General features: G+C 38.3%; 11 non-coding genes across 11 annotated transcripts; 4 read left to right on the forward strand and 7 right to left on the reverse strand.

The window, feature by feature from the left end:
* Positions 1 to 818: 818 nt before the first annotated feature.
* On the reverse strand, positions 819 to 891 carry trnai-aau (transfer RNA isoleucine (anticodon AAU)). Its single transcript has one exon. It is a non-coding gene; the product is annotated as a tRNA-Ile (tRNA).
* Positions 892 to 1,662: 771 nt separating this feature from the next.
* On the reverse strand, positions 1,663 to 1,735 carry trnav-aac (transfer RNA valine (anticodon AAC)). Its single transcript has one exon. It is a non-coding gene; the product is annotated as a tRNA-Val (tRNA).
* Positions 1,736 to 2,726: 991 nt separating this feature from the next.
* On the reverse strand, positions 2,727 to 2,799 carry trnav-uac (transfer RNA valine (anticodon UAC)). Its single transcript has one exon. It is a non-coding gene; the product is annotated as a tRNA-Val (tRNA).
* A 1,395-nt stretch (positions 2,800 to 4,194) lies between these two features.
* Positions 4,195 to 4,267, reverse strand: trnav-cac (transfer RNA valine (anticodon CAC)). Its single transcript has one exon. It is a non-coding gene; the product is annotated as a tRNA-Val (tRNA).
* A 563-nt stretch (positions 4,268 to 4,830) lies between these two features.
* On the reverse strand, positions 4,831 to 4,903 carry trnav-aac (transfer RNA valine (anticodon AAC)). Its single transcript has one exon. It is a non-coding gene; the product is annotated as a tRNA-Val (tRNA).
* Positions 4,904 to 6,098: 1,195 nt separating this feature from the next.
* On the reverse strand, positions 6,099 to 6,171 carry trnav-uac (transfer RNA valine (anticodon UAC)). The gene has a single exon. It is a non-coding gene; the product is annotated as a tRNA-Val (tRNA).
* Positions 6,172 to 7,584: 1,413 nt separating this feature from the next.
* On the reverse strand, positions 7,585 to 7,657 carry trnav-cac (transfer RNA valine (anticodon CAC)). The gene has a single exon. It is a non-coding gene; the product is annotated as a tRNA-Val (tRNA).
* An 8,036-nt stretch (positions 7,658 to 15,693) lies between these two features.
* Positions 15,694 to 15,766, forward strand: trnav-aac (transfer RNA valine (anticodon AAC)). The gene has a single exon. It is a non-coding gene; the product is annotated as a tRNA-Val (tRNA).
* Positions 15,767 to 16,114: 348 nt separating this feature from the next.
* Positions 16,115 to 16,187, forward strand: trnav-aac (transfer RNA valine (anticodon AAC)). Its single transcript has one exon. It is a non-coding gene; the product is annotated as a tRNA-Val (tRNA).
* A 1,803-nt stretch (positions 16,188 to 17,990) lies between these two features.
* Positions 17,991 to 18,063, forward strand: trnav-cac (transfer RNA valine (anticodon CAC)). Its single transcript has one exon. It is a non-coding gene; the product is annotated as a tRNA-Val (tRNA).
* Positions 18,064 to 19,233: 1,170 nt separating this feature from the next.
* trnav-aac (transfer RNA valine (anticodon AAC)) lies at positions 19,234 to 19,306 on the forward strand. The gene has a single exon. It is a non-coding gene; the product is annotated as a tRNA-Val (tRNA).
* Positions 19,307 to 25,396: the final 6,090 nt, after the last annotated feature.

Genomic DNA, 25,396 nt, shown 5'->3' on the forward strand with positions numbered 1-25,396 from the left:
GACCTTTCGCGTGTAAAGCGAACGTGATAACGACTACACTACAGAAACCGCTGCTCGATCGTTTTGCAAGGAGTAAACCGAATTTTACCGATATTCATGGCACGTATTCAAATTTCCAAAATAAGGCATTAATGAAATTATCTGTTAACACTACAGTACTTCTTGAATGTGTCAGTGAGAATTGTTTTCGCCCGGTTTCGAACCAGGGACCTTTCACGTGTGAAGCAAACGTGATAACCACTACACCACAGAAACTGCTGCTACATTTAGCTACAAGGAGTAAACCGAATTTTAAAGATATTCATGGCACGTATTCAAATTTCCAAAATAAGGGATTAATGAAATTCTCTGTTACCACTATGGTACTTCTTCAATGTGTCAATGAGCGTTGTTTCCGCCTGGTTTCGAACCAGGGACCTTTCGCGTGTGAAGCAAACATGATAACGACTACAATACAGAAACTGCTGCTACATTTAGCTACAAGGAGTAAACCGAATTTTACTGATATTCATGGCGCGTATTCGAACTTCCAAAATACAGAATTTATGAAAATAACTATTCTCCAGTAAACGTATAGTGCCTACTGCACGTGTCAAAGTGCACTGTTTCCGCCCAGCTTCGAACCGAGGACCTTTCGCGTGTTAAGCGAACGTGATAACCACTACACTACAGAAACTGCTGCTACATTTAGCTACAAGGAGTAAACCGAATTTTACTGATATTCATGGCGCGTACTCGAACTTCAAAAATACAGAATTTATAAAAATAACTTTTCTCTATTAAAATTACAGTACCTTACTGGACGTGTCAAAGAACACTGTTTCCACCCGGTTTCGAACCGAGGACCTTTCGCGTATTAAGCGAACGTGATAACCACTATACTACAGAAACTGCTGCTACATTTTGCTACAAGGAGTAAACCGAATTTTACAGATATTCATGGCACGTATTCGAATTTCCAAAATAAGGCATCAATGAAATTCTCTGTTACCGTTATAGTACTTCTTGAATGTGTCAATGAGCGTTGTTTCCGCCCAGTCTCGAACCAGGGACCTTTCGCGTGTGAAGCAAACGTGATAATTACTACACTACAGAAACTTCTGTTACAGTTTGCTACAAGGAGTAAACGGAATTTTACAGATATTCATGGCACGCGTTCAAATTTTCAAAATTAGGTAGTTATGAAAATAACTATTCTCTGTTAAAAGTATAGTACCTACTGCACATGTCAAAGAGAACTGTTTCCACCTGGTTTCGAACCGAGGACCTTTCGCATCTTCGGTTCGACGTGATAACCACTAGAATACAGAAACTGCTGCTTCAATTAGCTACAAGGAGTAAACCGAATTTTACCGATATTCATGGCACGTATTCGAATTTCCAAAATAAGTCATTAAGGAATTTCTCTGTTATCACTAGTATACTTCTTGAACGTGTCAATTAGCGTTGTTTCCGCCTGGTTTCGAACCAGGGACCTTTCGTGTGTTAAGCAAATGTGAAAACCACTACACTACAGAAACTGCTGCTACATTTAGCTACAAGGAGTAAACCGAATTTTAAAGATATTCATGGCACGTATTCGAATTTCCAAAATACAGAATTTATGAAAATAACTTTTCTCTGTTAAAAGTACAGTATCTTACTGGACGTGTCAAAGAGCACTGTTTCAACCCGGTTTCGAACCGAGGACCTTTCGCGTGTTAAGCGAACGTGATAACCACTACACTACAGAAACTGCTGCTATAGTTTGCTATTAGGAGTAAACTGAATTTTACTGATATTCATGGCACGTATTCGAATTTCCAAAATACAGAATTTATGAAAAGAACTATTCTCTGTTAAAAGTACAGTACCTACTGCACGTGTCAAAGAGCACTGTTTCTACCCGGTTTTGATCCGAGGATCTTTTGCGTGTTAAGCGAACGTGATAACCACTACACTACAGAAACTGCTGCTACAATTATCTTGCAAGGAGTAAACCGAATTTTACTGATATACATGGCACGTGTTCAAATTTCCAAAATTAGGTATTTATGAAAATAACTATTCTCTGTTAAAAGTAAAGTACCTACTGCACGTGTTAAAGAGCACTGTTTCTGCCTGGTTTCGATCTGAGGACCTTTCGCTTGTTAAGCAAACGTGATAACCACTACACTACAGAAACTGCTTCTACAATTAGCTGCAAGGAGTAAAACAAATTTTACCGATATTCATGGCACGTATTCGAATTTGCAAAATAAGGCATTAACGAATTTCTCTGTTACCACTATGATACTTCTTGAATTTGTCATTGAGCGTTGTTTCCGACCGGTTTTGAACCAAAGACTTTTCGCATGTGAAGCAAACGTGATAACCACTACACTACAGAAACTGCTGCTACATTTATCTACAAGCAGTAAACCGAATTTTATAGATATTCATGGCACGTATTCGAATTTCCAAAATACAGAATTTATGAAAATAACTATTCTCTGTTAAAAGTATAGTGCCTACTGCACGTGTCAAAGAGCACTGTTTCCGCCCGGTTTCGAACTGAGGACTTTTCGCGTGTTAAGCGAACGTGATAACCACTACACTACAGAAACTGCTGCTACAGTTAGCTACGAGGAGGAAACCGAATTTTACTGATATTCATGGCACGTATTCTTATTTCCAAAATACAGAATTGATCCAAATAACTTTTATCTGTTAAATGTACAGTACCTACTGCACGTGTCAAATAGCACTGTTTCCAGCCGGTTTCGAACCGAGGACCTTTTGCTTGTAAAGCAAACGTGATAACCACTACACTACAGAAACTGCTGCTTGATTTTTCTGCAAGGAGTAAACCGAATTTTACAGATATTCATGGCAAGTATTTGAATTTACAAAATAAGTCATTAATGAATTTCTCTGTTATCACTATGATACTTCTTGAATGTGTCAATTTGCGTTGTTCCCGCTGGGTTTCGAACCAGGGACTTTTCACGAGTGAAGCAAACGTGATAACTACTACACTACAAAAACTGCTGCTACAATTATCTGCAAGGAGTAAACCGAATTTTACAGATATTCATGGCACGCGTTCAAATTTCCAAAATTAGGCATTTATGAAAATATCTCTTCTCTGTTAAAAGTACAGTACCTACTGCACGTGTCAAATAGCAGTTTCCAGCCGGTTTCGAACCGAGGACCTTTCGCGTGTAGAGCGAACGTGATAACCACTACACTACAGAAACTGCTGCTTGATTTTTCTGCAAGGAGTAAACCGAATTTTACCGATATTCATGGCACGTATTCAAATTTCCAAAATAAGGCATTAACGGATTTCTCTGTTACCACTATGATACTTCTTGAATGTGTCAATGAGCGTTGTTTCCGCCCGGTTTCGAACGAAGGACTTTTCGGAGGTGAAGCAAACGTGATAACAACTACACTACAGAAACTGCTGCTACATTTAGCTACAAGGAATAAACCGAATTTTACAGATATACATGGCACGTATTCGAATTTCCAAAAGAAGGCATTTATGAAAATAATTATTCTCTGTTTAAAGTACAGTACCTAATGCATGTGTCAAAGAGCACTGTTTCTGCCCGGTTTCAAACCAAGGACCTTTCGCGTGTTAAAGAAAAGTAATTACCTCTACACTACAGAAACTGCTGCTACATTTTGCTACAAGGAGTAAACCGAATTTTACAGATATTCATGGCACGTATTCTAATTTCCAAAATTAGGCATTAACGAATTTCTCTGTTACCACCATGACGCTTCTTGAATGTGTCATTGAGCGTTGTTTCCGACCGTTTTCGAACCGAGGACCTTTCGTGTGTTAAGCGAACATGATATCCACTACACTACAGAAACTGCTGCTACAGTTTGCTACAAGGAGTAAACCGAATTTTACAGATATTCATGGCACGTATTCAAATTTCCAAAATACACAATTTATGAAAATAAGTATTCTCTGTTAAAAGTACAGTGCCTACTGCACGTGACAAAGAGCACTGTTTCCACCCGGTTTCGAACCAAGGACCTTTCGCGTGTTAAGCAAACATGATTACCACTACACTTCAGAAACTGCTGCTACATTTTGCTACAAGGAGTAAACCGAATTTTACAGATATTCATGGCACGTAATCGAATTTCCAAAATAAGGCATTAATGAAATTCTCTGTTACCGCTATAGTACTTGTTGAATGTGTCAATGAGCATTGTTTCCGCCCGGTTTCGAACCAGGGACCTTTCGCATGTGAGGCAAACGTGATAACCACTACACTACAGAAACTGCTGCTACAATTATCTGCAAGGAGTAAACCGAATTTTACAGATATTCATGGCACGTGTTCGAATTTCCAAAATACAGAATTTATGAAAATAACTTTTCTCTGTTAAAAGTACAGTACCTACTGCACGTGTCAAATAGCACTGTTTCCACCCGGTTTCTAACCGAGGACCTTTCGCGTGTAACGCGAACGTGATAACCACTACACTACAGAAACTGCTGCTTGATTTTCCTGCAAGGAGTAAACCGAATTTTACAGATATTCATGGCACGTATTCGAATTTCCAAAATAAGGCATTAATGAAATTCTCTGTTACCGCTATAGTACTTCTTGAATGTGTCAATGAGCATTGTTTCCACCCGGTTTCGAACCAGGGACCTTTCGCGTGTGAAGCAAACGTGATAACCACTACACTACAGAAACTGCTGCTACAATTATCTTGCAAGGAGTAAACCGAATTTTACTGATATACATGGCACTTGTTCAAATTTCCAAAATTAGGTATTTATGAAAATAACTATTCTCTGTTAAAAGTAAAGTACCTACTGCACGTGTTAAAGAGCACTGTTTCCGCCCGGTTTCGATCCGAGGACCTTTCGCATGTTAAGCGAACGTGATAACCACTACACTACAGAAACTGCTGCTACATTTAGCTGCGAGGAGGAAACCGAATTTTACTGATATTCATGGCACGTATTGGAATTTCCAAAATACAGAATTTATGAAAATAACTTTTCTCGGTTAAAAGTACAGTACCTACTGCACGTGTCAAAGAGCACTGTTTCCACCCGGTTTCGAACCGAGGACCTTTCACGTGTTAAGCAAACGTGATAACCACTACACTACAGAAACTGCTGCTACAGTTTGCTACAAGGAGTACACCGAATTTTACAGATATTCATGGCACGTATTCGAATTTCCAAAATAAGGCATCAATGAAAATCTCTGTTACCGCTATAGTACTTCATGAATTTGTCAATGAGCGTTGTTTCCGCCCGGTTTCGAACCAGGGACCTTTCGCGTGTGAAGCAAACGTGATAACGACTACACTACAGAAACTGCTGCTACAATTAGCTGCAAGGAGTAAACCGAATTTTACTGATATTCATGGCACGTGTTCAAATTTCCAAAATTAGGTATTTATGAAAATAACTATTCTCTGTTATAAGTAAAGTACCTACTGCACGTGTCAAAGAGCACTATTTCCACCCGATTTGATTCGAGGACCTTTCGCGTGTAAAGCGAACGTGATAACCACTACACTACAGAAACTGCTGCTACATTTAGCTATGAGGAGTAAACCGAATTTTACTGATATTCATGGCACGTGTTCAAATTTCCAAAATTAGGTGTTTATGAAAATAACTATTCTCTGTTATAAGTAAAGTACCTACTGCACGTGTGAAAGAGCACTGTTTCCGCCCGGTTTCGATCCGAGGACCTTTTGCGTGTTAAGCAAACGTGATAACCACTACACTAAAGAAACTGCTGCTACATTTAGCTATGAGGAGGAAACCGAATTTTACTGATATTCATGGCACGTATTCAAATTTCCTAAATAAGGCATTAACGGATTTCTCTATTACCACTATGATACTTCTTGAATGTGTCAATGAGCGTTGTTTCCGCCCGGTTTCGAACCAAGGACTTTTCGGAGTGAAGCAAACGTGATAACAACTACACTACAGAAACTGCTGCTACATTTAGCTACAAGGAGTAAACCGAATTTTACAGATATACATGGCACGTATTCGAATTTCCAAAAGAAGGCATTTATGAAAATAATTATTCTCTGTTTAAAGTACAGTACCTACTGCAGGTGTCAAAGACCACTGTTTCTGCCCGGTTTCAAACCAAGGACCTTTCGCGTGTAAAGCGAATGTGATAACCACTACACTACAGAAACCACTGCTACAATTAGCTGCAAGGAGTAAACCGAATTTTACAGATATTCATGGCACGTATTCGAATTTCCAAAATAAGGCATTTATGAAAATAATTATTCTCTGTTTAAAGTACAGTACCTAATGCATGTGTCAAAGAGCACTGTTTCTGCCCGGTTTCAAACCAAGGACTTTTCGCGTGTTAAGCAAACGTGATTACCTCTACACTACAGAAACTGCTGCTACATTTTGCTACAAGGAGTAAACCGAATTTTACAGATATTCATGGCACGTATTCGAATTTCCAAAATACAGAATTTATGAAAATAACTATTCTCTGTTAAAAGTACAGTACCTACTGCACGTGTCAAAGAGCACTATTTCCACCCGGTTTTGATTCGAGGACCTTTCGCGTGTAAAGCGAAAATGATAACAACTACACTACAGAAACTGCTGCTACATTTAGCTACAAGGAGTAAACCGAATTTTACAGATATTCATGGCACGTATTCGAATTTCCAAAATAAGGCATTAACGAATTTCTCTGTTACCACTAAGATACTTCTTGAATGTGTCATTGAGCGTTGTTTCCGACCGGTTTCAAACCAAGGACTTTTCGCATGTGAAGCAAACGTGATAACCACTACACTACAGAAACTGCTGCTACATTTATCTACAAGGAGTAAACCGAATTTTACAGATATTCATGGCATGTATTTGAATTTACAAAATACAGAATTTATGAAAATAACTATTCTCTGTTAAAAGTATAGTGCCTATTGCACGTCTCAAAGAGCACTGTTTCCGCCCTGTTTCGAACCGAGGACTTTTCGCATGTGAAGCGAACGTGATAACCACTACACTACAGAAACTGCTGCTACATTTAGCTATGAGGAGGAAACCGAATTTTACTGATATTCATGGCACGTATTCGAATTTCCAAAATACAGAATTTATGAAAATAACTTTTCTCTGTTAAAAGTACAGTACCTACTGCACGTGTCAAATAGCACTGTTTCCACCCGGTTTCGAACGGAGGACCTTTAGCTTGTAAAGCAAACGTGATAACCACTACACTACAGAATCTGCTGCTACAATTATCTTGCAAGGAGTAAACCGAATTTTACTGATATACATGGCACGTGTTCAAATTTCCAAAAATTAGGTATTTATGAAAATAACTATTCTCTGTTAAAAGTAAAGTACCTATTGCACGTGTTAAAGAGCACTGTTTCCGCCCGGTTTCGATCCGAGGACTTTTCGCGTGTTAAGCAAACGTGATAACCACTACACTACAGAAACTGCTGCTACATTTTACTACAAGGAGTAAACCAAATTTTACAGATATTCATGGCACGTATTCGAATTTCCAAAATAAGGCATCAATTAAAATCTCTGTTACCACTATAGTACTTCTTGAATTTGTCAATGAGCGTTGTTTCCGCCCGGTTTCGAACCAGGGACCTTTCGCGTGTGAAGCAAACGTGATAACCACTACACTACAGAAACTGCTGCTACAATTAGCTGCAAGGAGTAAACCGAATTTTACTGATATTCATGGCACGTGTTCAAATTTCCAAAATTAGGTATTTATGAAAATAACTATTCTCTGTTATAAGTAAAGTACCTACTGCACGTGTCAAAGAGCACTGTTTCCGCCCGGTTTCGATCCGAGGACCTTTTGCGTTTTAAGCAAACGTGATTTTTTTTTTTTTTTTTTTTTTTTTTATAAAAAATGTTTGTTTACAATATTTACAGTACAATCCACAGAGAACAATACAGAAGACACTAGACTAACAGAAGCTGGTGAACAATTCACCCCCTATCAAATTCAAGGGACCCAATGAAAAACAAAGTAAATATCAAAACAGTGCTTTCAAAAATTATAAGTGATACCTCCACTCTCCTCTCGTGAAATTAACCCACTCCCTTCAACAAAAGATTCATCAAAATGTTCCATCCCATAATTAAACAACATATCTATGTGTTTACTGAACAGTGCTATAAAGATACTCCACACCTGAACCCTCTTTCTGTCAAAAGAAACATAATTCCTCCTACAAAAAATAGCATACCTCACAAAACTCAAAACCATATTCAACAAACACACATTAACACCCTCACATTTACCAGACACTCCAAATAACAAAAGTTCCTCCCACGCATACTTTTTCACGAAATCTCCCCCCCAGTTTCTACATAACATTTCCTTAACTTTACAAAAAAAATATTTTAAATCCTCACATTCTATAAAGAAATGCATTAGAGTTTCCGGGAAACGTCCACATACATCGCATTCCCTTTCTATCTCACCATTAATTTGCTTTAACACCACCTTTGTAAATATTCTATTATGTCTTAATTTGAAATCATTATTTTCACACTCCTTACTATTATATTTTACATTTAAATTTTCCCATATCTTTTTTTCATCTAATTCCGGAAAAACTACTTTCCAAAATTTCTCAGCAGCCGGCCTTCTACACACTTTTCCTACCATTATTCTATACAATCTTTTCACTGGTATACTAGATAAATGTACTTTCTTCTTACTGCTACCAATGAACAAATTAGGAAATACAAATAAATCTTCTCTTTCAACTTCACTATTTATTAAATCAACCCATTCTCTTGGTATACTATTCTTTATCTTGTTATACATATTATTCACTGTTCCCCTTCCCACCTCTTCATCCCATTCATTGATTATGTCAAAAATAGCTTCCCCAGGTAAAAACCCTGGAATTACCTCATATGTATAATCTTTTATTTGCCGTAGACCTGCACTCATAAATACTTTATTATACAAAACTTTTTCTTTGTTCTTGATTTTCTCATTCAGAAATATAGGTTGATTCATAATCAGGTCAATATGTCCACATTCATAATATACATTAGGCAACAACTCTGCCCATGCATTTAGCACCTCTTTATAAAAATCTGGTACCTTTTCAAACATTGCCCTTTTAAGCCCCATCAATAAACCATTATCCTCACAACCACCACTCTCCTCTAAGTAGACTTTAAAGAAGTGTTTCCAGCCATAATCTTCACTGTCATACAAATATTTCTTTACTGTTTTTATCCTAATAGCTTTTCTTTGGACATCTAAATCTACAAGTTTTAAACCTCCATCCACATAGTCAGCAATCAATGTTTTCTGAGCTATTCTCACTCCTTTACCATCCCATATAAAATTTGACACCACATTATTCAATTAATTTAGTACCCACTCCGGCATGTCCAGGACTCCCAAAACATACACAAATTTGGATAATACCAAAGCATTTGCAACAATTACTTTCCCTTGTAACTTAAGTTTTCTATTTTTCCAGAAATTCAACGTTAGCTTGACTTTATTAAGGATCCCAGTCCAAGTTATATCTTTTGCCTCTTTCTCCTTTACACCAATGTTTACTCCCAGCACTTTAATAAAATCCTTTGCGCTCTTGAATGGAATCTCACACCCTTTTACATTGATATCCCCAACAAACATTATTTCAGTCTTCTCTATATTAACTTTAGCACCCGATGCCTTGCCATATATATCTATGATTTCCATAATGCTTCCAATACTTTCTATATCCTTCACAGTACAAGTAGTGTCATCAGCGTACTGATGTACAACACTGACACCACCACCTGGGATTCCAACACCCCTTACTTCTTTATTACTATTTATCAATGTAGCTAACGGTTCTGTAGAAACACTGTACAGCAGAGCTGACAAAGGACAGCCCTGCCTTACTGACCTCTCCACAGGAAAAGTATCTGTTAACACTCCGTTACATTTCACACAACTTTTAGCCCCACTATACAACAGGTTGATCCAAGATACAAACTTTGGCCCAAACCCAAACCTCTCCATAGTTTGTAATAAAAAGCTGTGCTCCACTCTATCAAAAGCTTTGTTAAAATCCAAACTTAAAACTATACCACCTTCATTTTTCATTTGATTAACAACATCCCTAATTGTACAAATTACATCTGCAATATCTCTTCCAGGTATGCCGTAGGCTTGTGTTGATTCAATAATACTCCCAATCACCTTTTTCATCCTATTCGCTAACACTTTAGTCAGTATCTTATAGTCCGAATTTAGAAGGCTAATAGGCCTATAATTTTCTAACTTTAATCTACTGCCCCTATTTTTGAATAAGATCGTTAACATTCCAGTTGACATAGACTCAGGGATTTCCTTATTCTCTTCCATATAATGAAACACCCTCACTAAAATGGGTGCCAAAATATCTACAAAGACTTTATAGAACTCATTTGTTAAACCGTCCAAACCCGGACTTTTATTACCTTGCGTGCTAACAATTGCTTCCTTGATTTCCATAATCGAAATCTCTTCATCACACATCATTCTCTCTGCCTGCGATACTTTGGCACTAATTGTATCCAACACTTTTACAACACACACTTTATCAAATCAAATCAAATGTATTTATATAGCCCTTCGTACATCAGCTGAAATCTCAAAGTGCTGTACAGAAACCCAGCCTAAAACCCCAAACCCACACTTTATCTACATCATTCTTTTTGTAAAGATTTCTGTAAAAGTTTTCAACTGTCTCTAAGATCCCAACAAAATCATTTACCTTTACACCTCTTTCATCTTCCAACTCTACAATGTAACTCTTAGTTTGTTTTCTTTTTTCCAGACCCAAAAAAAAGGATGTACATTTCTCTCCCTCCAAAGCGTACTGTGCCCTGCTCCTAACAATAGCACCCAAACATTTCTTTTTTTCATAACTACCCAGCTCTGCATGGATTTTCAAATAATTCACAACATCATAGTCTGGATCCGTATCAGCCTTTTCAAGTTCATGCAACATCCTATTCCTAAGCATTATTTCTTTCTGCTTATCTAACCGGTTATGATTTTTTGCGTACCTAATACTCCTATTTTTTACTTTTACTTTCACTTCCTCCCACCATAAACACACATTCTCTTTTAACAGTACATTAGACATTTCATCATTAATACATTCAACAATTTCATTTCTATATCCTTCCTCCTTTAACAGACTGGCATTTAAACACCATACACCTCCCCCTCTCCTCTCCACACCAAAACCCATTTCAAATGACATTACTGCATGATCACTATATGCTGTAAAGGTATATGACACCTTCTTTTAACATTCTGCACCAATTCTTGTTTTGCTAGACATAAATCAATTCTGCTTTGTTTTAATTCCTTTAGAACCACCTGCCTTCTAGAGAATACTCTTCTGTTTGGATTTTCAGCCCTCCATATATCTACTAGATTCTCCTCATTCATAAGTTTCCATAATGCATTTCTAGAAGAGTCATATCTGAATTTAGCACAACTAGAGGCATCCATTCTACTACACCTCACATTAAAATCTCCTATCAGTATACAGTTTTCTGAGCACAGTGTTTTTAATTTGTGAAACATTTCTCTCCTTTCAGATTCAATATTTGAAGCATAAACATTAATTAAACGAAAAACTACATTTTGAACTTCAAATTCAATTACAATAAGTCTACCATCATTGTCAGCATATATTTGTTTTACATTCTGCACCACATCATTTTTTATCAAAATAGCCACACCACATGTTTTATCTCCTCCATGACTACAAAAAATTAAATCAGACCATTTACTCTTAATCTCCTGCATTTTGGATTCTGTCCAATTGGTCTCTTGAAAACACAACATGTCTGCCTTAACAGACACTAATACCTGCTCAAATTTTCTCATGTTTCTCAAACTGTTACCGTTTAGGGATGCGACTGTAATCATTATTAATGTTTGCAGAAGTATAATCAGAGTCAAACAAGTCCTTTCAAATCCTACTTTTTCTTTTTTCCAAATCCCATCATCTCCCTGGTTTTCGACAATGACCTCTTAGTTTTTACAAACAACTGAAGATCCTCACCATCTATTTCATCATCCGTCTCTTTATTTGGATTTTTGGGGGGAGCGGCTGTGAAGCCTTTTGAAAAGTGCGCTTTAACAGTGCCCGTGACTTCAGTGGACCCAACCCACTCTTTGGTGTAATTCTCACACAGGCTTAAAGCTGGCTCAGGCACCTGAGAAGCACCTTGCACCATCTCCACCTGTGTATGTATTTCACCCATCATGTGCTGCTGTTCCACCTTGTCAGCAGCAGAGACTAAAACCCCGTCTCGTGCTTTGCCATAAGACATTACAGGCTCTTCAAGCTTATCTGCCATTGTCTCTGGAGTCACACTCTCCATGTCACTCTCATCCTCTCTCTCCATCGGCACACTCCCCTCCCCTTCCTCAGACGTGAGGTCCATTGTTTGCAAAAGTAAGTGATCTTCTCCCTTATTACAGCTACATCTAACTTTGGGTCTGTCACACATTTTGCACACATTTCCTATGTTCCGACATTCTCTGGCATAATGCCCTTGTTCACTACATTTGTGGCATGTGAATTCCGGACATTCCTTTAGTATGTGCCCCGGCTGAATACATAATCTACATACCTTCACTTGATTGTCATGGATTACACGAAAATATTCAAATCCCTCGACAGTGTTAAATTTAGTAGAATATGGCAAGGATTGCACATTGTCTGTAAACTTTACCTTGCAAAATCTCGTCCCATCTACAATGTCCGTTCCTGGCCACATCCTCCTCTTGATTGGCGTGGTCGCCTTCACATTCCAGCCTTTTAGTTTCTCTTCTATCTCCTCATCCGTAATGTATGCGGGCAAGTTCAAAAAGGACACCACCAGCTCATCGTTCCCTAATTCTTTAGCCATGATTTGACAGTTCTTTATCTTTAGCCCGTCTATTAGTCTTTCTTTTCCATTTACATGAGACATTGTTATTTCATACTTATTTCCGTCTTTCATTCGACATCCCAGTATTGCTCCGCAAACTTCCTTTATTCCTCTCAGCAATTCCATCGTTGTTATTTTCCCTTCTCCACTTATTTCCACGTTCACCGTCAGTTCCTTCTCATATGTTCTTTTTTTCAGTTCTTCGTTTAACATTCTGATTTCACTGTTGTCCTTTCTCGTCGTCGTTTGTATTCTTGATGTCGAAGCCATGTTGTCTGTCCGGTTATTTTAAGCAATATCCCCCAAACAGCTCACGCTGATGGGGGACAATAGCAAAAAAGTTTCACAGAAACTTCACTACAGTCACTCACAAACTTTCAAACTTATAAAGCAAATAGACCTCCAAAAACAACGATATTCTCTCTCAAGCACTCAGACACCTGCTTCTCTTCCACTTCTGAAACTCCAAAAAGGGGCGTGTGAAGCGAACGTGATAACCACTACACTACAGAAACTGCTGCTTGATTTTGCTACAAGGAGTAAACCGAATTTTACAGATATTCAGGGCACGTATTCGAATTTCCAAAATAAGGCATCAATGAAATTCTCTGTTACCGCTATAGTACTTCTTGAATGTGTCAATGAGCGTTGTTTCCGACCAGTTTTGAACCAAAGACTTTTCGCATGTGAAGCAAACGTGATAACCACTACACTACAGAAACTGCTGCTACATTTATCTACAAGGAGTAAACCGAATTTTACAGATATTCATGGCACGTATTCGAATTTCCAAAATACAGAATTTATGAAAATAACTATTCTCTGTTAAAAGTATAGTGCCTACTGCACGTGTCAAAGAGCACTGTTTCCGCCCGGTTTCGAACCAAGGACTTTTCGCGTGTTAAGCAAACGTGATAACCACTACACTACAGAAACTGCTGCAACACTTATCCGCAAGGAGTTAACCGAATTTTACGATATTCATGGCACGCTTTCGAATTTCCAAAATTGAGAATTAATGAAATTCTCTGTTACCACTATGATACTTCTTGAAGGTGTCAATGAACGTTGTTTCCACAGGTTTCGAACCAGGGACCTTTCGTGTGTGAAGCGAACGTGACAAACACTACACCACAGAAACTACTGCTACAATTTGCTGCAAGGAGTAAACCGAAATTTAAAGATATTCATGGCACGCGTTTGAATTTCCAAAATAAGGTCATTATGAAAATAACTATTCTCTGTTAAAAGTGCAGTACCTACTGCACATCTCTAAGAGCACTGTTTCCACCCGGTTTCGAACCAATGAACTTTCGCGTGTTAAGCGAATGTGATAACCACTACACTACAGAAACTGCTGCTACATTTAGCCACAAGGAGTAAACCGAAATTTACAGATATTCATGGCACGTATTCAAATTTCCAAAATACAGAATTTATGAAAATAACTATTCTCTGTTAAAAGTAAAGTACCTACTGCACGTGTCAAAGAGCACTGTTTCCGCCGGTTTTGAACCAAGGACCTTTCACGTGTAAAGCGAATGTGATAACCACTACACTACAGAAACTGCTGCTACAGTTTGCTACAAGGAGTAAACCGAATTTTACTGATATTCATGGCACGTATTCGAATTTCCAAAATACAGAATTTATGAAAAGAACTATTCTCTGTTAAAAGTTCAGTACCTACTGCACGTGTCAAAGAGCACTGTTTCTACCCGGTTTTGATCCGAGGACCTTTTGCGTGTTAAGCGAACGTGATAACCACTACACTACAGAAAATGCTGCTACAATTATCTTGCAAGGAGTAAACCGAATTTTACCGATATTCATGGCACGTATTCGAATTTCCAAAATAAGGCATTAACGAATTTCTCTGTTACCACTATGATACTTCTTGAATGTGTCATTGAGCGTTGTTTCCGACCGGTTTTGAACCAAAGACTTTTCGCACGTGAAGCAAACGTGATAACCACTACACTACAGATACTGCTGCTACATTTATCTACAAGGAGTAAACCGAATTTTACAGATATTCATGGCACGTATTCGAATTTCCAAAATACAGAATTTATGAAAATAACTATTCTCTGTTAAAAGTATAGTGCCTACTGCACGTGTCAAAGAGCACTGTTTCCGTCCGGTTTCGAACCGAGGACTTTTCGCGTGTTAAGCGAACGTGATAACCACTACACTACAGAAACTGCTGCTACATTTTGCCACAAGGAGTAAACCGAATTTTACAGATATTCATGGCACGTATTCGAATTTCCAAAATACAGAATTTATGAAAATAACTTTTCTCTGTTAAAAGTACAGTACCTACTGCACGTGTCAAAGAGCACTGTTTCCACCCGAGGACCTTTCGCGTGTTAAGCAAATGTGATAACCACTACACTATAGAAACTGCTACTACATTTTGCTGCAAGGAGTAAACCAAATTTTACAGATATTCATGGCACGTATTCGAATTTCATAAATACAGAATTTATGAAAATAACTATTCTCTGTTAAAAGTATAGTGCCTACTGCACGTGTCAAAGAGCACTGTTTCCGCCCGGTTTAGATGCGAGGACCTTTCGCGTGTAAAGCGAAAGGTCCCTGGTTCGAAACCGGGCGGAAACAACACTCATTGACACGTTGAAGAAGTACTATAGCGGTAACAGAGAATTTCATTAATACCTTATTTTGGAAATTCGAATACGTGCCATGAATATCAGTAAAATTCGGTTTCCTCCTCGTAGCTAAATGTAGCAGCAGTTTCTGTAGTGTAGTGGTTATCACGTTCGCTTAACACGCGAAAAGTCCTCGGTTCGAAACCGGGCGGAAACAGTGCTCTTTGACACGTGCAGTAGGCACTATACTTTTAACAGAGAATAGTTATTTTCATAAATTCTGTATTTTGGAAATTCGAATACGTGCCATGAATAACTGTAAAATTCGGTTTACTCCTTGTAGATAAATGTAGCAGCAGTTTCTGTAGTGTAGTGGTTATCACGTTTGCTTCACATGCGAAAAGTCTTTGGTTTGAAACCGGTCGAAAACAACGCTCAATGACACATTCAAGAAGTATCATAGTGGTAACAGAGAAATTCGTTAATGCGTTGTTTTGGAAATTCGAATACGTGCCATGAATATCGGTAAAATTCGGTTTACTCCTTGCAGCTAATTGTAGAAGCAGTTTCTGTAGTGTAGTGGTTATCACGTTCGCTTAACATGCGAAAGGTCCTCGGTTCGAAACCGGACGGAAACAGTGCTCTTTGACACGTGCAGTAGGCACTGTACTTTTAACAGAGAATAGTTATTTTCATAAATACCTTATTTTGGAAATTAGAACGCGTGCCATGAATATCTGTAAAATTCGGTTTACTCCTTGTAGCAAAATGTAGCAGTAGTTTCTGTAGTGTAGTGGTTATCACATTTGCTTCACACGTGAAAGGTCCCTGGTTCGAAACCGGGCGGAAACAACGCTCATTGACACATTCAAGAAGTACTATAGCGGTAACAGAGAATTTCATTACTGCCTTATTTTGGAAATTCGAATACGTGCCATGAATATCTGTAAAATTCGGTTTACTCCTTGCAGAAAAATCAAGCAGCAGTTTCTGTAGTGTAGTGGTTATCACGTTTGCTTTACACGCGAAAGGTCCTCGGTTGGAAACCGGGTGGAAACAGTGCTATTTGACACGTGCAGTAGGTACTTTACTTTTAACAGAGAATAGTTATTTTCATAAATACCTAATTTTGGAAATTTGAACACGTGCCATGTATATCAGTAAAATTCGGTTTACTCCTTGCAAAATAATTGTAGCAGCAGTTTCTGTAGTGTAGAGGTTATCATGTTTGCATCACAAGGGAAAGGTCCCTGGTTCGAAACCGGGCGGAAACAACGCTCATTGACACATTCAAGAAGTACTATAGCGGTAACAGAGAATTTCATTAATGACTTATTTTGGAAATTTGAATACGTGCCATGAATATCTGTAAATTTCGGTTTACTCCTTGCAGAAAAATCAAGCAGCAGTTTCTGTAGTGTAGTGGTTATCACTTTTGCTTCACACGCGAAAGGTCCCTGTTTCGAAACCGGGCGGAAACAACGCTCATTGACACATTCAATTAGTACCACAGAGAATTTCATGAATGCCTTATTTTGGAAATTCGAATACGTTCCATGAATATCTTTAAAATTCGGTTTACTCCTTGCAGATAATTGTAGCAAAAGTTTCTGTGGTGTAGTGTTTTTCACGTTCGTTTCACAAACGAAAGGTCCCTGGTTCGAAACCAGAGGAAACAATGCTAATTGACACATTCAAGAAGTATCATAGTGATAACAGAGAAATTCATTAATGACTTGTTTTGGAAATTCGAATACGTGCCATGAATATCGGTAAAATTCGGTTTACTCCTTGCAGCTAATTGTAGCAGCAGTTTCTGTAGTCTAGTGGTTATCACGTCGAACCGAGGACGCGAAAGGTCCTCGGTTCGAAACCGGGTGGAAACAGTGCTCTTTGACACGTGCAGTAGGCACTGTACTTTTAACAGAGAAAAGTTATTTTCATAATTTCCGTATTTTGGAAATTCCAATACGTGCCATGAATATCTATAAAATTCGGTTTACTCCTTGCATATAATTGTAGCAGCAGTTTCTGTAGTGTAGTGGTTATCACATTTGCTTCACACGCGAAAGGTCCCTGGTTCGAAACCTGGCAGAAACAACGATCATTGACACATTCAAGAAGTACTATAGCGGTAACAGAGAATTTCATGAATGCCTTATTTTGGAAATTCGAACACGTGCCATGAATATCTTTAAAATTCGGTTTACTCCTTGCAGCTAATTGTAGTACTAGTTTCTGTGGTGTAGTGGTTATCACGGTCGCTACACACGCAAAAGGTCCCCGGTTCGAAACCAGGCGAAAACAACGCTCATTGATACATTCAAGAAGTACTTTCGCGGTAAAAGAGAATTTCATTAATGCCTTATTTTTGAAATTCGAATACGTGCCATGAATATCTGTAAAATTCGGTTTACTCCTTGCAGAAAAATCAAGCAGCAGTTTCTGTAGTGTAGTGGTTATCACGTTCGCTTCACACGCGAAAGGTCCCCGGTTCGAAACCAGGCGGAAACAACGCTCATTGACACATTCAATTAGTACCACAGAGAAGTTCATGAATCCGTTACTTTGGAAATTCGAATACGTTCCATGAATATCTTTAAAATTCGGTTTACTCCTTGCATCTAAATGTAGCTGTAGTTTCTGTGGTGTAGTGTTTATCACGTTCGCTTCACACACGAAAGGTCCCTGGTTCGAAACCAGCGGAAACAATGCTCATTGACACATTCAAGAAGTACTATAGCGGTAACAGAGAATTTCATTAATGCCTTATTTTGGAAATTCGAATACGTGCCATGAATATCTGTAAAATTCGGTTTACTCCTTGCAGAAAAATCAAGCAGCAGTTTCTGTAGTGTAGTGGTTAACACTTTTGCTTTACAGGCGAAAGGTCCTCGGTTCGAAACCGGGTGGAAACAGTGCTATTTGACATGTGCAGTAGGTACTGTACTTTTAACAGAGGATAGTTATTTTCATAAATGCCTAATTTTGGAAATTTGAACGAGTACCATGAATATCTGTAAAATTCGGTTCACTCCTTGCAGATAATTGTAGCAGCAGTTTCTGTAGTGTAGTTGTTATCATGTGTGCTTCACACGTGAAAAGTCCCTGGTTCGAAACCCGGCGGAAACAACGCTAATAGACACATTCAAGAAGTATCATAGTGATAAAAGAGAAATTCATTAATGACTTATTTTGTAAATTCGAATATGTGCCATGAATATTGGTCAAATTCGGTTTACTCCTTGCAGCTAATTGTAGCAGCAGTTTCTGTAGTCTAGTGGTTATCACGTAGAACCGAGAATGAGAAAGGTCCTCGGTTCGAAACCGGGTGGAAACAGTGCTCTTTGACATGTGCAGTAGGTACTATACTTTTAACAGAGAAAAGTTATTTTCATAAATTCTGTATTTTGGAAATTCGAATACGTGCCATGAATATCTGTAAAATTTGGTTTACTCCTTGCAGCAAAATGTAGTAGCAGTTTCTATAGTGTAGTGGTTATCACATTTGCTTAACACGCGAAAGGTCCTCGGGTGGAAACAGTGCTCTTTGACACGTGCAGTAGGTACTGTACTTTTAACAGAGAAAAGTTATTTTCATAAATTCTGTATTTTGGAAATTCGAATACGTGCCATGAATATCTGTAAAATTCGATTTACTCCTTGTGGCAAAATGTAGCAGCAGTTTCTGTAGTGTAGTGGTTATCACGTTCGCTTAACACGCGAAAAGTCCTCGGTTCGAAACCGGGCGGAAACAGTGCTCTTTGACACGTGCAGTAGGCACTATACTTTTAACAGAGAATAGTTATTTTCATAAATTCTGTATTTTGGAAATTCGAATACGTGCCATGAATATCTGTAAAATTCGGTTTACTCCTTGTAGATAAATGTAGCAGCAGTTTCTGTAGTGTAGTGGTTATCACGTTTGCTTCACGTGCGAAAAGTCTTTGGTTCAAAACCGGTCGGAAACAACGCTCAATGACACATTTAAGAAGTATCATAGTGGTAACAGAGAAATTCGTTAATGCCTTATTTTGGAAATTCGAATACGTGCCATGAATATCGGTAAAATTTGGTTTACTCCTTGCAGCTAATTGTAGAAGCAGTTTCTGTAGTGTAGTGGTTATCACGTTCGCTTAACACGCGAAAGGTCCTCAGATCAAAACGGGCAGAAACAGTGCTCTTTAACACGTGCAGTAGGTACTTTACTTTTAACAGAGAATAGTTATTTTCATAAATACCTAATTTTGGAAATTTGAACACGTGCCATGTATATCAGTAAAATTCGGTTTACTCCTTGCAAGATAATTGTAGCAGCAGTTTCTGTAGTGTAGTGGTTATCACGTTCGCTTAACACGCATAAGGTCCTCGGATCAAAACCGGGTAGAAACATTGCTCTTTGACACGTGCAGTAGGTACTGAACTTTTAACAGAGAATAGTTCTTTTCATGTATTTTGGAAATTCGTGCCATGAATATCAGTAAAATTCGGTTTACTCCTTGTAGCAAACTGTAGCAGCAGTTTCTGTAGTGTAGTGGTTATCACATTCGCTTTACACGTGAAAGGTCCTTGGTTCAAAACCTGCGGAAACAGTGCTCTTTGACACGTGCAGTAGGTACTTTACTTTTAACAGAGAATAGTTATTTTAATAAATTCTGTATTTTGGAAATTTGAATACGTGCCATGAATATCTGTAAAATTCGTTTACTCCTTGTGGCTAAATGTAGCAGCAGTTTCTGTAGTGTAGTGGTTATCACATTCGCTTAACACGCGAAAGTTCATCGGTTCGAAACCGGGTGGAAACAGTGCTCTTTGAGAATAGTTATTTTCATAATGACCTTATTTTGGAAATTCAAACGCGTGCCATGAATATCTTTAAATTTCGGTTTACTCCTTGCAGCAAATTGTAGCAGTAGTTTCTGTGGTGTAGTGTTTATCACGTTCGCTTCACACACGAAAGGTCCCTGGTTCGAAACCTGTGGAAACAACGTTCATTGACACCTTCAAGAAGTATCATAGTGGTAACAGAGAATTTCATTAATTCTCAATTTTGGAAATTCGAAAGCGTGCCATGAATATCGTAAAATTCGGTTTACTCCTTGCGGATAATTGTAGCAGCAGTTTCTGTAGTGTAGTGGTTATCACGTTTGCTTAACACGCGAAAAGTCCTCGGTTCGAAACCGGGCGGAAACAGTGCTCTTTGACACGTGCAGTAGGCACTATACTTTTAACAGAGAATAGTTATTTTCATAAATTCTGTATTTTGGAAATTCAAATACGTGCCATGAATATCTGTAAAATTCGGTTTACTCCTTGTAGATAAATGTAGCAGCAGTTTCTGTAGTGTAGTGGTTATCACGTTTGCTTCACACGTGAAAGGTCCCTGGTTCGAAACCGGGCGGAAACAACGCTCAATGACACATTCAAGAAGTATCATAGTGGTAACAGAGAATTTCATTGATGCCTTATTTTGGAAATTCGAATACTTGCCATGAATATCTGTAAAATTCGGTATACTCCTTGCAAAAAAATCAAGTAGCAGTTTCTGTAGTGTAGTGGTTATCACGTTCCCTTCACACGCCCCTTTTTGGAGTTTCAGAAGTGGAAGAGAAGCAGGTGTCTGAGTGCTTGAGAGAGAATATCGTTGTTTTTGGAGGTCTATTTGCTTTATAAGTTTGAAAGTTTGTGAGTGACTGTAGTGAAGTTTCTGTGAAACTTTTTTGCTATTGTCCCCCATCAGCGTGAGCTGTTTGGGGGATATTGCTTAAAATAACCGGACAGACAACATGGCTTCGACATCAAGAATACAAACGACGACGAGAAAGGACAACAGTGAAATCAGAATGTTAAACGAAGAACTGAAAAAAAGAACATATGAGAAGGAACTGACGGTGAACGTGGAAATAAGTGGAGAAGGGAGAATAACAACGATGGAATTGCTGAGAGGAATAAAGGAAGTTTGCGGAGCAATACTGGGATGTCGAATGAAAGACGGAAATAAGTATGAAATAACAATGTCTCATGTAAATGGAAAAGAAAGACTAATAGACGGGCTAAAGATAAAGAACTGTCAAATCATGGCTAAAGAATTAGGGAACGATGAGCTGGTGGTGTCCTTTTTGAACTTGCTAGCCGACACCTTTCACCGAACAGTTCACTGAATTGTCCATTGAAATAAATGTTGACAATTTAATCATTGCTACATTAAGGCCTGATTGCTGGAGTGCTGCAGAGATGGTTGTCCTTCTGGAAGGTTCTCCCATCTCCACAGAGGAACTCTGGAGCTCTGTAAGAGTGAACATCGGGTTCTTGTTCACCTCCCTGACCAAGGCCCTTCTCCCCCGATTTCTCAGTTTGGCCGGGCGGCCAGCTCTAGGAAGAGTCTTGGTGGTTCCAAACTTCTTCCATTTAAGAATGATGGAGGCCTCTTTGTTCTTGGGGACCTTCAATGCTGCAGACATTTTTTGGAACCCTTCGCCAGATCTGTGCCTCGACACAATCCTGTCTCAGAGCTCTATGGACAATTCCTTTGGACCTCATGGCTCGGTTTTTGCTCTGACATGCACTGTCAACTGTGGGACCTTACATAGACAGATGTCTGCCTTTCAAATCATGTCCAATCAAATGCATTTACCACAAGTGGACTCCAATCAAGTTGTAGAAACATCTCAAGGATTATCAATGGAATCAGGATGCATCTGAGCTCAATTTCGAGTCTCATAGCAAAAGGTCTGAATACCTAAGTAAATACATTTGCAAAAATCTCTAAAAACCTGTTTTCACTCTGTCATTATGGGGTATTGTGATGTCATTATGGGGCATTGTGATGTCATTATGGGGTATTGTGATGTCATTATGGGGTATTGTGTGTAGATTGATGAGGGGGGGAAAAAGTACATTTTAGAATAAGGCTGTAATGTAACAAAATGTGGAAAATGTGAAGGGGTCTGAATACTTTACTTTTCTACCGCAGTTTTGTACATGATCAAATCAAAGTTTATACACTGTCATGTGATATAGAAAAGTCCAATCTTAGGAGAGTACATGGGAGGCACTATACTGTGTATCTGCAGGTGTCTATCTGGTCAAAACCACTGATACAGGTGCCCCTCCACCCTCTGGTGGGATGGATCATGTCTACAGAGAAACCTAGATTCAAACACTTAGATGTGTGTGTATTGGGTATATGTTGTGAAATTGTTAGATTTTACTTGTTAGACATTACTGCACTGTCGGAGCTAGAAACACAAGCATTTCGCTACACCCGCAATAACATCTGCTAAACATGTGTATGATAAAATGTGATTCGATTTTTATTTAAAATAAACGTCCTATTTATCAAAGGTGCTTTTGGCTGGGGTCAAAATGACTCCAAAGGATTTGAATTTGTTAAAAGTCCATATTGATACAGAAACACTAAACCATGATTTAGATTTACTAACAACAAGTTGATTGACAAAGTCATGAAAAATTTAATAGAATTGAATAAACCACATTTTGTCTATGATAAAAGATATGCCTCTGGGGTCAAAATGATCCATGTCAGAAGTATGGTTCAATGCAAATATGTAGTGGGTGTAAAGTTTGTTTTAAATTCTCACTCATTAAACACAAATCAATCAACACATGCTTCTCTTTGAACGACTTAATGTAATATTAAACTTTTATGAAATAAATGAAAAATAAACGTTTTGGTTCCTCAACTGCGTTGCCCTCCAGTCAGCAGATGGCGATGTGCGTCTTTTAGGTTCAGGCGATGCTGCCAGTGTGACGTATAATCTAGTGGACGGGACGCTCCTTCAACAACAACAGCTAGTCAGACACCTCGGTAGCTTTCTAGCAAACATAGCTACAACATTCACGCTCTTTACACTGTTTTTGGTGTATATTAGTCGCTGTGTATTAAACACACTTCTGTTGTATGTTCTTGTTGGCCCATTTAATTATATATTTACGTTGTTTGTCAGTTAGCTGGTTTGCTAAGTTAGCTTAGAACTAGGCTAGTCGCTAATGCTAGCTAGCTAACATCCCCGACCATGAGTTCACTAAGCTACTCTCCTCCTGCTAAAGAAGAGGATGTCTGCTGGACGGAGAAAGAAGTTCTAGTGAAAGATGAGGAGGCAGAGAAAGATGTTAAAATACAAAAACAAGTAGTAGTTACAGTAAAAGGAGAGGAGGAAGAGAAAGAGGAGGAGGAGATGACTGTCACATCGAAGAAGGAAGAAGATAAAGGAGGAAACTGGATATCTGGGCCCGGTTTCCCAAACGCATCTTAAGGCATCCAATGGTTCTAACGATGAACGGGCCCTGATTAACACTAGTAAGTACTGTCTTAAATACAGAGGCACAAACTCTGCAGTTGTTCAACTGATGTGTGGTGTTAAAGGGGAAATCTGCAAATGTTACATCCATATTTGGACTTTAAATTATTAATTTATAGCCATTGATTCTTGAAGAATATAACACATGTCTCATGAGCTTAGTTCAACTGTTGTTCCCCATCAGAACCACAAATAAGCTTTTTTTACTCCAACGTCTAGAAACAATGTAAACCAACACTGTATAGCCTCAACATGGTTAAAACTATAATGTTGATATCATGGATGGTCAGTCCTTGCATCCATAGGTCTGTCTGTCTGTAGTTACATTTCTCCAACCCCATCATCATCTTATTACCAAAACAGTGGTGGAATGACAGATTTGTTATTGTTTGAACTGCAGATTGCTGGGTTGTGTGGGTTTTTTAAACAGCAACAAAATGGCTGCCCAGAGGCTTGTTTGGTAAACAGCTGAGGGATGGGGGAAGAAGTGTAACCACTCTCAAATTCATAGAGAAAGCTATTGTAGCAACCGTAACCCAACACCTAGCGACCTCTTCAAGAAGTTCAGACATCTTGGCATAACAGTTGTTAGGTGTTGACAGTTGCTGGACCCAGGTTTGAGTTCAGCTCAGGACTACCCCCTGAATTCACTACACTATGAATACAAGGACTGGCCATCCATGAGGTCATAATGATAGTTTAACCAGGTTTCTAGGCTATATAGTATATTCTAGAATTCATCCATGATGTCATAATGATAGTTTAACCAGGTTTCTAGGATATATAGTATATTCTAGAATTCATCCATGATGTCATAATGATAGTTTAACCAGGTTTCTAGGATAAACAGTATATTCTAGAATTCATCCATGATGTCATAATGATAGTTTAACCAGGTTTCTAGGCTATATAGTATATTCTAGAATTCATCCAGGATGTCATAATGATAGTTTAACCAGGTTTCTAGGCTATATAGTATATTCTAGAATTCATCCATGATGTCATAATGATAGTTTAACCAGGTTACTAGGCTATATAGTATATTCTAGAATTCATCCATAATGTCATAATGATAGTTTAACCAGGTTTCTAGGCTATATAGTATATTCTAGAATTCATCCATGATGTCATAATGATAGTTTAACCAGGTTACTAGGCTATATAGTATATTCTAGAATTCATCCATGATGTCATAATGATGGTTTAACCAGGTTACTAGGCTATATAGTATATTCTAGAATTCATCCATGATGTCATAATGATAGTTTAACCAGGTTTCTAGGCTATATAGTATAGAGGTCGACCGATTAATCGTAATCGGTATTTTTGGCCACCGACATGCCAATTTTTGTATTTATTTTTTAAATGTGTGTGTGTATATATATACACTGCTCAAAAAAATAAAGGGAACACTAAAATAACACATCCTAGATCTGAAGGAATGAAATAATCTTATTAAATACTTTTTTCTTTACATGGTTTAATGTGCTGACAACAAAATCACACAAAAATAATCAATGGAAATC

Source organism: Salmo trutta, unplaced genomic scaffold (genome assembly GCF_901001165.1).
Source record: "Salmo trutta unplaced genomic scaffold, fSalTru1.1, whole genome shotgun sequence".
In the NCBI taxonomy this organism is placed as follows: domain Eukaryota; kingdom Metazoa; phylum Chordata; class Actinopteri; order Salmoniformes; family Salmonidae; genus Salmo; species Salmo trutta.